A 13237-nucleotide genomic window follows, 5' to 3' on the forward strand; every position below is an offset into this window, starting at 1 on the left:
GGGAGTGGAGGTGGTTTGAGGGGCATAGAGGAATAATATTTTAAAATATTTACGACATGTTTCCCTAAGTTATTTCCATCGTGGAAAATGAATACAGAGGTTTTGCCAATAGTTATTCAACATTCCCCTCTGTGTTCCAGCTTTTCATCTTCATGATCAGAGGCACAGGCTGCCCCATCAGTTTCATGCCTGAGTCAGTCTTCCAAGGACTTGTTATTGTTGCTGCTGCTGCTGTTGTTGTTTATATGGACAACTTGGTGATGTCAGTTTTCTTCCTCCATCTTTATGTGGGTTCCAGAGATCGAACTCAGGTTATCAGGGTTGTGCAGCAAACACCTTTCCTTGCTGAGCCAGCTCACTGGCCCAATTTTCTAAGCTTTTATCAACAGTTTCCACTCATTGATGCACATCTCTCTAACATCTCTTTTTTAACTTACTGGTGGCTTCATAAATTTGCAAACATCCTAAGGGCCACACCTTTCCCCGCTTAATCTTGGCCATAACGTGCTCTCCCCTCTTCTTACACAGGACACAGGACACATATAAACCCCTGAAGTGACATGGTAAATTCTCACACCAAACACTTGAGAAGTAAGTTGTCTAACTCACAGCTTATTTTCCAACATATCCCTGCTGACATTATAATGATCTTTATGGTCCATCTTTGGAAATTTGTCTTATATGAGAAGACATTTTCACCAAACTTTAATTTGAAAACACAATTAGAAAAATACAATTAGAGGATATAAATATCTACTATTTTATGTACTGAGATTTAAGTAAGAAAAAGTTCCATTATTATGCGTGATGTAATAAAAGTTTTAGGAAAACAAAATTTATAGAAATATGTAGAATTGATGAGGAAGAAAATACTGCTAACAGGGTGTAGAGGTGAACCTGTAATCCAAGTACTTGAGAGGAGACAGGAGGATTGGGAGTTCAAAGTCATTCTTGGTTACGTAGTGAATTTGAGGCCATTTTGGGCTATATGAGACCCTGTCTCAAAACACAAAACATAAAAAGAAACAAAATAAAACCGAAAAATAAGAAAAGAAAATACTGGCATTAAATTGGGAAGTTATGCCGGGGCGTGGTGGCGCATACCTTTATTCCTAGCACTTGGGAGGCAGAGGCAGGCGGATCTCTGTGAGTTCAATAAATTGGGGAGTTATGCACATCACAACTAATTTAAATGGGAAAGAAGATGTGTTTAATTGGTCAGATTTAATCAGGTAGACATTTAATGTTTAGAATACAAAAAAAAAAAAAAAACTACCACTGAGACAATTCACACTAGAACTATATCTATTAGGTTTCTTTAGTTGGGATGGTCTTTAAAGCTTAGTAATGCCTTGACTTTTTTTTTCTGGTTCTGGATATCAATCTCTAAGCCCTGTGCATGTTGGGCAAGTGTTCTACCACTGGATTACACCCCTTACTCCTTAAGTACTTGTCAGCAGAGTATGAAGCTGTTTTTAAGTCATTTGACAAGCTGAGATTATATAATATGAATGAATCATAATGAGAAGTGCCTAAACAAACCCTGTGCAAGTAACCCAGATGTAGCAATTACCTTATCTGAACTTTTAATCAGTAGCATAGCAATTTCTAATTTTTTTGAAACATATAATAGCTGATATATGACACAAGCCAGGAAAGAGTCTTTCACTTGGAATGCCCAGGAACTGGAGAGATGTTTATGTTTTGCACATTTCATTGCCGTTTGCCTTTTGCTCAGAGTCACTGAGACAAGAAGCCTGGGCGGACTGGTCATTCAGCAATGGTTGTGGTAAAGCTAAACATAAAGGCCCTAGGCAGCTCTGATAGTCCCTCCCTAGGCCTCACACCTGATAGGCAAGTGCTCTATCATCAAGCTGCATTCTCCAGCTCTCCTGAATAAATTCTAATTGAGTCTAGAGAGCTCTTTGGAGGATCCTGTTGTTTGTAGGGTCTCCTCCCCGCTCCTGTGTTGCCAAGGCAAGCTCCTGGGATCAACTGATCCTCCTGCCTCAGCCTCTGGAGTAGCCTAGACTACAATAGCATGTGCCACTGAGCAAGCTAGAGGATTTTGAGTTTATTAGAACTTCTCCTATGCTGCCTCCCTCTTGCCATTGTCTCTAGTGGATTTCCTAAACTTTTAGTACGGGTCTGTGCTAAAAGTGTACCTCATGTATCAGAGAAACAATCACACACACACACACACACACACACACACACACACACACACACTGTATTAGTTCCTTTTCTGTTGCTGTGATAAAATACCATGACCAAGCTGGGCATAGTAACGCACACCTTTTAGCACTTGGGAGGCAGAGGCAGGTGAATTTCTGTGAGTTCACGGCCAGCCTGTTCTACATAGTGTGTTCCAGGTCAGCTGGGGCTACAGGGGGACCCTGTCTCAATAAAGGCCAAAAACAAACAAAATACCATAACCAAAGGTGACTTATGGAAGAAAGTTTATTTTGGCTTATGGTTCCAGAGGGATGAATCCATCATGATGGGATGGGATGGGATGGCAGCAATTGGCAGGCATGGTGGCAGGAGCTGAAAGCCGAGGGATCACCTCTTCAGATACAGACATGAAGCAGAGAGAGAAAACTGGAATGGGGAGAGGCTATGAACTCTCAAAGCCCACCCTAGTGATGTGCTTCCTCCAGCAAGGCCCTACCTCCTAAAGTTCTTTTACTTCAGCAAATAGTGCTACCAACTGGGGACCAAGTGTTCAAATACTTGAGTCTATGGGGAACATTTCTCATTCAAACCAACACACATACACACACACACACACACACACACACACACACACACACTACATTCTAAGGAATTGGCTTGATGATTGTGAGGATTAGTTTAGTTTGAATCTGCAGGGCAGACTGGCAGACTGGAAACTTAGAAAGCAGTTAATGCTTCAGGGTTAAGTCTGAAATTTGTGGCACAAGCTGGCAGTCTAGAAACTCAGGCAGGACTTTATACTGCAGTCCTCTTGAAAACCTGTTTTAGCTCTTTAGGCCTTAAATTGATTAGAAGAGGCCTGCCTACCTTATTGAAGGTAATCATTACTTAAAGTCAAATGATTGTAGTTGTTAAACATTTCACAAAATACATTCACAGCAGCACCTACATTAATATTTGACTAAATAACTGCATATGGGTCTGGAGAGATGGCTCAGTAGTTAAGAGTACTGACTGCTCTTGCAGAGGACCTGGGCTCAATTCCCAGCACCCACATGTTGGCTAACAACCATTGTTATCTCCAGTTCCAGGGGATCTGACATCCTCTTCTGACCTCTGAGGGCATTGCACAACACGGTGCATTTACACACATGCAGGCAATACACACATACACATAAAATAAAAATTAATAAATTAAGGTTGGGTATGGTGCCTTTAATCCCAGCACTCGGGAGGCAGAGGCAGAGGGATCTCTCTGAGTTTGAGGCCAGCCTGGTCTCCATTAGCGAATCCAGGCCAGCTGCAGCTACAGAGAAATCTTATCTCAAAAAGACCAAAAGAAAAGAAAAGAAAAGGTTATCATCCAGTTTCCTGTTCCTGCCGCTTCCTGTCAAGCTGTTCCTGGCCAAGATGGACTCAGTCTCTCTAGAACTGTAACTTAAAAATAAGTCATTCTAACCAGATGAGGTAGCACACACCTTCTCAGTGAGTTCCAGGCAAGCCAAAATTACATAGTGAGACCCTGTCTTGAATGAATGAATGAATGAATGAATGAATGAATAATTCTTCCATAAGCTGCTTTTGGCTATGGTATTTTGTCCAGCAACAAAAAAGTAATTAGTACAACATTTCCCCAGCCCAGGCTCTACTTCTTAAAGATTCTACCATCTCTGAACATCTCCACACTGAGGACCAGACTTGCAGCATATGAAATCTAGAGGGGCATACTCAAGCCTTACCCAAAACATAGCACCATCAAACCCAACATAAAAACAATTACAAAAATAGCTATTTTTATTGGGCATTTACTATGTGTCAAGTATAAGACTAAGCAATTCAAATGGACTGTATTAATGCCTACAACAACCCTGCCCTAGTTTCATTTCCTGTTGTTGTGATAAAAATACTGACAAAAACAACTTAAGATAGAAGGGGTTTATTTGGCTCACAATTCCAGGTCACAGTCCAGAGAAGCCCAGGTGACAGGAGCTTGAAGCAGTAATCATATGGTAGCCACAGGTAAGAGCAGAGCGCAGTGAATGGATATGAGCACACTGTGCGCAGCTGGCTGTCTCCACTCTACAGTTCAGAATGCCCTGTCTAAGAGTTGGTGCCACCCACAGTGGGTGCATCTTACCACCTCAATTAACTTAAGATAATCCCCCACAAACAGGCCCACAGGCCAGCCTGATCCACACAATCTCTCATTCAGACTCCCTTCCTAGATTGTGTCAAGTTAACATTTAAAACTAGCCGTCACAAACCCCAGGATGGAAAGAGTAGATAGATGGAGAAACTGAGATTCAAAGCAATCAAGCAATTTGCTTAAAGTCACACATCTAACTCCTGAAAAGTTTTAGGAATTCCCTTTTATCTTTAGTAGCTTTCATGGGCTTAGGCCCAAGTCTCCAGTGAAATTGTCACAAACACCCCAAAGCTGAGCCCTCCCAATTTCTAGCTCTGCCTCCAACACCACACAAATTTCCAAAGAAATTGAGACAGATTCCAAAAGTGAGATTAAGCAACGTACAAAAGAGAGGCAGGTAGGCAAGCCTAACCACTTACTCTGGTTTTAAGGGCAACACCCATTCTGAGTTGAGTGACATTGCCCAGATTCATTATCTGCCACTGTACCAAGGCTCTGCAGAGAGCTTCTCTGAACTAAACACCTGACTGACATTTTAATCATGAAACCCTGCAAGTTTACGTCTTTGAAGACGTCTCAATTTTTTCCTTTTTATCATTTTCAGAAGCCCATGCTCTCATGCTTTCTCTTTCTTCCTCTTATTTTCTTTCTGAAGAAAAGTGTTCAAAATCATTCACTCCAACCTGGACATAGGGGTTGAAGGTGTTAACTCAGTGGTAGAGCACTTGTCTAGCCCAAGGCCCTTCATTTGGTCCTCGGTTCTAAGAAAAAAACAAAACACAAAGACAAAATTATGAAAAAGACCAAGAAAAAAGGCAACCAAACCAGACAAGGTGGTACATGCCTCCACTTGGGAGGTGCTTGAGTTTGAGGCCAGCCAGGGCTACATTGTCAGATCCTGTCTCAAAAATAAACAAACAAATAAAGGTACATACCTCTACTTGGGAAACTGAGGTAGGATTGCACATAGTGAGTTTCAGATCAACCTGGTCTAGATCTTGAGACTGCCTCAAAAATAGGTAGGGTGAGGCTAGGGGTGTAGCTCAGTTGGTCGAGTGTCTGTCTAGCTTAAGTGAAACCTTAGTTCAATTTCTACCTTGTATGGCAGTTTCCACTGAAAGATTCCTGCCAGGAAAGAGGGGGAAGTTCAGGAGACTCAGGAGTCACATGTCTAAGGAGCTGAAACTTGCAAAATTGTAGAAGGCCTCTCCCCTAGCTTTAATAGAAACAGTAAACAGCTGCAGAGGGAAGGGAAAGCCAGGGAGGGAGGCAGAACTGTTGAGGGGAAATTCTCAGACCTGTTGAGCTGCCTGCATGTTGTGCAGAGAGAGCTTCAGTGATGGGCAGCTTTCCTGAACTGTCACCAATGAAGAGAGGACTCTTTGATAATACAACCTTTGACTCGTCCCTGCTCCTGTAAGTAACATCACTCAGACTCCTAGTACTAACCCCAATCAGAACTCATTGGTTCACCAAGTTGGACTTTGGTGTAATTCTTACTTTGGTCTGTCATAGGTTCCCTTTCTAGGATGAGGAAATATGTGTTGTGTCTCCTCAGGAAAAGTATCTCACATAACACTCAGTACCCCATGAATAGAGAAGGCCTATAATCCTAGCATTTAGGAGGCAGAAGCTAGAGGATCAGATGTTCAAGGTCACCTTCCCTCACAAAGAGAGTTCAAGGCCAGCCTACATGAGAACCCAGTCTTAAAAAAGAAATTAATAGCCAGGCGTGGTGGTACACGCCTTTAATCCCAGCACTCGGGAGGCAGAGGCAGGCGGATCTCTGTGAGTTCAAGGCCAGCCCAGTGAGTTCCAGGACAGCTGGGGCTACAGGGAGACCCTGCCTCAAAAAGACAAAAAAAAAAAAAAAAAAAAAAAAAAAAAAGAAAGAAATTAATTAGACATGGTGGTGCTTGCCTTTAATCCCAGCACAAGAACAGATGAATCTCTGTGAGTTTGAGGCCAGACTGGTCTACTCAGCAAGTTTTAGGTCAGCAGGGGATGCATAGTAAGACCTTGTCTCAAAAACAGATGTTTTTACCCCAAAAGAGAAATAAACGTTATTAATTTGTTATGTATAGTAACCCCAAGATAGGTAATATTATTATTGCTATTGTACAAATTAAGAATTTGGGCTCAGGGAGCTGAAGATGATTCAGTTAGTAAAGGGGCTTGTGCTAAGCCCAACAACCAGAGTTCCATCCCTGGGCTCCACACAGTGGAAGGAGAGAACTTGCTCCTACAAGTTGTTCTTTGACTTCCACTCATGCATTGTGGTGTACTTGTGTGCATATGTACACACACAAGAAAATAATGAATTTTTAAAATTTTAAAAGAAATTTTTCACAATTTTAACAAATATATAAGTAATGGTGATCAAAATTTTAAAAGTCTCTTCTTTGAGCTTGTGTATTTAATACATTTTTTTGTTTATTTTGGGTTTTTTTTTGAGACAGTCTCACATATATATGTATATATGAATACTTTGCCTGAATGCTTTGCACCCATATTGTGCAATGCCCACAAAGGTGAGAAGAGAGTGACAGACTTCCTGGAATTTAAGTTATGGACTGTTGTTAGCTACCATGTGGGTGCTGGGAATGGAACACAGGTCCTCTGCAAGAGCAGCCGGGGCTCTTAACTGCTCATCCTGCTTTCTTTTTTTTTTTTTTTTTTCCCCGGTCTTTTTGAGACAGGGTCTTCCTGTAGCCCCAGCTAGCCTGGAACTTGCTTTGTAGACCAGGCTGGCCTCGAACTCACAGAGATCCGCCTGCCTCTGCCTCCCAAGTGCTGGGATTAAAGGCGCACACCACCACACCCGGCCTTCATTCTGCTTTCTTGTACAACCCAGGACTACCTGCCCAGGGATGGCACCACCCACAGTGGGCTGGGCCCTCTCGCATTACTCAACAATCAAGAAAATACCTTGCAGACATGCCCACAGGCCAATCTGATAGTGGAAATTCCCCTACCGAGGCTCCCTCTTCCTAGGTGTCAAGTTAAGACCTGAAGCTATCCTGCACAACCCATGACTGAAGATCTGTTCAGAAAGTTTTTGCTTACCTCAGAGTCTTTAAGAGTATTCCCTACATTTTCCTCTAGCATTTTAAGCCCTGCAGGTTTTAAATTCAGGTCCTTAATCCACTTTGAATTGATTTGGAACAAGGTGACAGATATGAATCAAAGTTTATTCTTCTGAAGATAGATATCCAGTTTTGTCAACACAATTTGCGAATAAACTATCTTTTTCCATTGCATATTTTTGCCATTTATCAAAAATTAGGAGGCTATAGCTTTGTCAGTTTATTTCTGGGTTCTCTGTTCTGTTTCAGTGGTTTGTCTGTTTTTATGCAGTACCAGGCTGTCTTTATCACTATAGCTCTGTAGTATACTTGAGCTCCTGTATTGTGATAGCTCCAGCTGTGTTCTTCCTCCTAAGGATTGCTTTGGCAATTTGTGGTCTTTTTTGGTTCCATATGAATTCTTGTATTGTTTCCTCTAGATCTGTGAAACAGCATGTGGAAATTTTGATGGGTATTACATTAACTCTATAGATTAATTTTGGTAGTATAGCCATTTTTGTGATATTAATTCTGCCAATCCAGGATCATGGGAGATCTTTCCATCATCTAGTGTCTTCTTTGATTTTCTTCAATGTCTTGAAGTTTTCATTGTAGAGATTTTTCATTTCTTTAGTAAAGTTTATTCCTAGGTAATTCTTTTTTTTTTTTAGCTGTCTTTACCAACTTTTCTTCAGACGGGGGCTAATATCCAGAATTTACAAAGAACTGCAGAAGTTAAATATCAAGGAAATAAAAGTGCTAATCAACAAATGGGCTAATGAGCAGTTAGTTTTCAAAATAAGAAACACATGGTGGGGCATACCTTTAATCCCAGCACTCAGGATGCAGAGGCAGGCGGATCTCTGTCAGTTCAAGAACAGCCTGGTCTATGTAGGGAGTTCCAGGCCATCTGAGGCTACAGGAAGACCCTGTCTCAAAAAAAAAAAAAAGAAAGAAAGAAACACAAATGGCCAATAACTGTTTTAAAAGTGTTTAACATCCCTAGTAATCAGGGAAATGTAAATTAAAACTACTTTGAGATACCACCTCACCCCAGTCAAGAAATCTGACGACAACAGATGGTGGAGAGCAGGTAGAGAAAAAAGAACCCTTATTCATGGCTGGTGGGAGTGCATATTAATACAGCCATTATGAAATCAGTTTGGAAATTGCTCAAAAAATCAAAAATGGAAGGCCAGGAATAGTGGAAACACCATTAATCCCAGCACTTGGGAGGGAAAGGCAGAGAGATCTCTGAGTTTGAGGCCAGCCAGTTCAAGGTCTACATATCAGGTTCTAGCCCAGCAAGGGCTACATAATTATAACCTGTCTCCAAAAAAAATTTTTAAATTGAACTACCATATGACCCAACTATTCCACTGCTGGCCATATACTCAGATAACTCCATATCTTACCGTAGAGATATTTGCACATCCTTGTTTATTGCTGCTCTATTAACAATAGTAAGGAAATGGAACCAACCTAGATATCCATCAGCAGATAAATGAATAATGATAATGTGGTACATATACAAAATGGAATATTAATCAGCTATAAAGAAAAATGAAATCATGAAGTTTTCAGAAAAATAGATGGACTTGGAAAGTATATTAAGCAAGGTGACCCAAACTCTGAAAGAAAAAAAAAACATGTTCTCCCTCATATGCGGATCCTAGTGTATATAAGTAAACATGTGTAAGTGTGGGTATAGCCTAACATTTAGAAAGGAGACCAAGAGGCACAAGTCCTGAAAGAGGATATAAAGCTATATTTTTTTCTAGTTACACTATGCCATAGTTTTTTCTTTCTTTGTGTTGAATACAAATATACTTGATAGTAAAAGTGTAAAACAGGGGGCTGGAGAGATGGCTCAGCAGTTAAGAACACTGGCTGTTCTTGCAGAAGATCCAGGTTCGAATACCGGCACCCACATGGCAGCTAACAACTGTCGGTAATTCCAGTTCCAGGGGATCTAACAGCCTCTTCTGTCCTCCTTGGGCATTGCAGAACACAGATGCACTTACCTACATGCAGGCAATACACGCATACACATAAAAAATAAAATATTTTTTTAAAAATGTAAAACAAAACCGGGCATGGTGGCACATGCCTTTAATCCCAGCACTTGGTAGGCAGAGGCAGGCAGATCTTTGTGAGTTCAAGGCCAGCCTGGTCTACATAGTGAGTTCCAGGACAGCTGGGACTACAGGGAGACCCTGTCTCAAAAAGACAAAAAAAAAAAAAAAAAAAGAAAAAAAGTAAGAAAAAATTCATTGCTTCAGAATTGCCACTTTAGCTGAGGTGCACAGAGTTCAGAGTTTGGGACTGGGCGAGTGTTGTTTGAGTGACTTCTTTAAACCAGCTGTGATATTTTTATTCGTGAGTTCATTACAATAAAATGATTTTATTTAATGAAAACAAACCAAGAAAGAATTCGAGAAAGATTTGTTTTGGCTTATAGCTTCGAAAGTGTCAGTCTTTGCTTGCTCCAGGTGCCTGGACAGAGCATCATGATGGTGGAAGCATGCGACTGAATAGCTTCTCAAGCCTCATGGCAGACAGGAAGCAGAGAGCAAAACTGAAAAGGGCAGAAAAGGCAGTCCCAAGACTGCCCATCGAGTGAACTTTTCCTAGGGAGAGGAGAACAAATGTCTATTAACTCCAGATAGTTCTCCAATGACAAACCAAAGGAGAATTCCACCAAAGTCTCTATTAGTGAGCCAGTGAACTTACAGAATATGGACAAGGGATTACTTACAGTAATGAGGGTGACCCCAAAACAACAACACCATGAAAAGTCTCACCCCAGCATGGATAACAACTTCCCCAGGGCTACATAGATGGCTGGCATTCCATCCACCTTCATTTAGCCTTCCACTGTCTATATTATTCTAGTATGGCCTGGGACCATGAGACTACCTGCAGCTGGGCAGAGTCACATACAGCTGGGAGGGAGGTGCAGGAAAGGATGGCTGGAATCTCAGATAGGGGTCTAATGACCCTCTTCACCCCTTCCTAGGGAGAGATTGTCAACAGGCTGATTTGCAGGTAGTCCAGCCATATCTTCTGATGAAGATATGGCTGTTATGCTCAGAGGACAGCGTTCTATAACAACCTCCAGGAACCAACTTCTTCTAACAAGGCCCTACCTCTTGGGCCTGTGAGATGGCTCAGTCGGTAATGGCACTTGCTGCTAAGCCTGACAACTTGAGTTTAGTCCCCAGAACCCACATGGGGGAAGGAAGGAACTGACTCCCACAAATTATCCTCTGACCTCCACATGTATGCCATGGCATGTGCCATCACACAATAAATAAATAAATGTAATAATAATAATAATAATATAATAAATGAAAGTTTAAAAAAGAAGACCCCCTCACACACCTCTTTTCCAAACCTCTGCAAATAGTGCCACCATCTGGGGACCCAGTGTTCAACACATGAGTGTGTGGGGGACATTTCATATTCAAGTCATAACCAGGACACGGGGCAGCTTTCTGGGTGGGGAGGGAACTGGTTTTGAACCTTTATGGACACAGCACTTCTCAGAAGTTGAGAAATCATCAACTAACTGTCCACTGTTAATGATGGGGGTGCTAATGAAGACTGGAGAATAAAGCCCGTTGTTCTCTATGGTACCACCTTCACCCTGCCGGCTGCAATGGTCCAGAGACTTTGTTAAATTTAAATCTAAAGCCATCCCAGAATTGGTTTGGCCCCTTACAGTCTTCAGAATATACAAATTCACTTCTACTAATGATAGCCTCAGGCATTCTTGAAAGTGCCCTCCTGTTGGAGGGTCTTCACCTCACCAGACAGCAGCAGGTACAAGTGGGTTAAAGTTCTTTGTTTTAAGTTGGACTCTACCAGAGTGGCACTATGGCATTATAGGCATTGAATTTTTATTTTCTTCTTTCAAGCTTGTCAGTTCTGTACTATTAGTTTTCTCTAGCAGGACAGTATGTCATCAGAGGGTAAGTAAGGCCAAGAGACCACTCACAGGATCACCATGGACTTAATTGTCAAGAGCTGATATAAACCAAAGTGAACAGCAGTCAACTAAAGCCACATGTGGTCACCTTCAAATACTTCCAAACATACTTTCTTACTGTATGTTTCCTTCTCCTTAACTGATTTTCTGTTAACCTTATACAAATTATAGCAAATAAAACTGTAAAGAATTTTTGTACAATGTGTTTTTAAAGGACTATCATGTTCAAATGACTCTATTTCAGTTTGCAAAATGCCATTAGTAATGCCCTTTTTATAAACGTGGTTGGCAAAATTTTAACAGGCACAGAAATGGGCTAACAAGATATTTCAATTTTCAGTGAGGCAGGTGTCATGTATTGTTCATGAAGAAAAGCTGACAAAAATATTCAGGATTTCATGCACAAATTTCATGAACTACGCACAACTTCTCTTCAGAAAGATTCTGAAGCTTAGGAGACAACATATTTTCCTAATCACATGCTCCATGTAAGATAGACTGTAAAACTACATATACATTTAGTTTTAACCGTGGACCCATGTTTTCCAAAAACGTGAGGCAACTAAGCAAAGGAAACCAAAATACCTTCACAAACAGATTCCACCTGGAGCCTCTGTCCTGTTTCCCATTCAGTGAGATAAAATGTCTAATAAAGTGTAAAATGCAGCATTGCAATCGTGTAATCTAGAAACTTTTCATGATAACTTATTACAAATTGCACTTGGCAGTTCATCAAAACAATGGAAAGCTGGCCCCGTGTTGATTTGCACAGTCCTTGAGCCCCAAACTGAAGTTGAAGTCACCAATGAAAGGATCTGGATTAAAAAGTTTGCTGCTGTGCTCAGCCCACTAGCTCCACCCTCTGGTTGTGAGCCAACCCAGGACACTGTCCTGGTCCTTTGTGGGACTCTCGATCTCAGAGCAGGTAGTCAGGCAGCTGTTTTTTTCTACTTCCAGGGGAGAACCTTGGAATGGGACCAGCATCTCTTCCCCACTTTTCACAACTTGCTGAGCTTTCATGACCTTGGGTGATGAAAGCTATTGCCAATGCCGAAGCCTCTGCTTTCAAATCTAAATGGATTCACGCCAGGCAACTTTGGACAGCCATTTGAAAAGCAAAGCTAATAACAACTTTAATTTTGAACAAAATCTCTTTACATAGATTCCCCTGTGATGTAGCCTCAAGACCGTCTATGTGCAAAAACCACAGTTTAGGCAAGTTTCTTTGTAGTTCCCAGAAAAAAAATTGAGCTTTTCTTTGACATGAATTCATTTCATTAAAACTGTGGCCATACTGGAGGACTGAAGAATGTCACACATTTCAGAGACCAGAAGGTTTGTTTCTCCTGGAGTTGCAGTCTTCTGTATAACTTTTTGCAAACAGCATCATACCCACTTCTCTCTTCCTCTTTATATGGGAGAGCCTGGCCAAGTAACAACCCTGGACAAATCCAACTATCTGGTTCTCAGAGCCTATAGCAAGCAAGCTGAGTGGACTGTCTAGAGAGTTGGGATGGTCCATAAATAACACCAGGCAGACATCGTTGGTCCTGGACAATGCTCCTCATCTAGTTAATGGATCTGCTGCTAAATCTCGAAGCTGGTTACCGATAGAGCATCAGTCTCCTCATTGACTGTGGTGGATCAAAAATTCATCTTCTATGCCATGCACATGAATAAGATCTTAAATTCTTCCAGAACTCCGGGCTACCGGGGCCCATCTCAACATAAGAGCCACACCCACAACAGCCAGCCTGGCCTATGGACCGGGGCAGGAGCAGAGCCTGGGCAAACCTGCCTGATTCAAGGAGCCCCAAGAGCCCAGGCGCTGGCCCATTTCCTCTTTGAGGCAAACTCCAA

The 13237-nt window shown here is 41.6% G+C and overlaps 1 pseudogene; it reads right to left on the bottom strand.

The window, feature by feature from the left end:
* Positions 1-12176: 12176 nt before the first annotated feature.
* Positions 12177-13033, bottom strand: LOC103728840 (annotated as a pseudogene).
* Positions 13034-13237: the final 204 nt, after the last annotated feature.

The sequence above is a fragment of the Nannospalax galili genome, unplaced genomic scaffold (genome assembly GCF_000622305.1).
Source record: "Nannospalax galili isolate Female #2095 unplaced genomic scaffold, S.galili_v1.0 scaffold451, whole genome shotgun sequence".
NCBI classification, from domain to species: Eukaryota; Metazoa; Chordata; class Mammalia; order Rodentia; family Spalacidae; genus Nannospalax; species Nannospalax galili.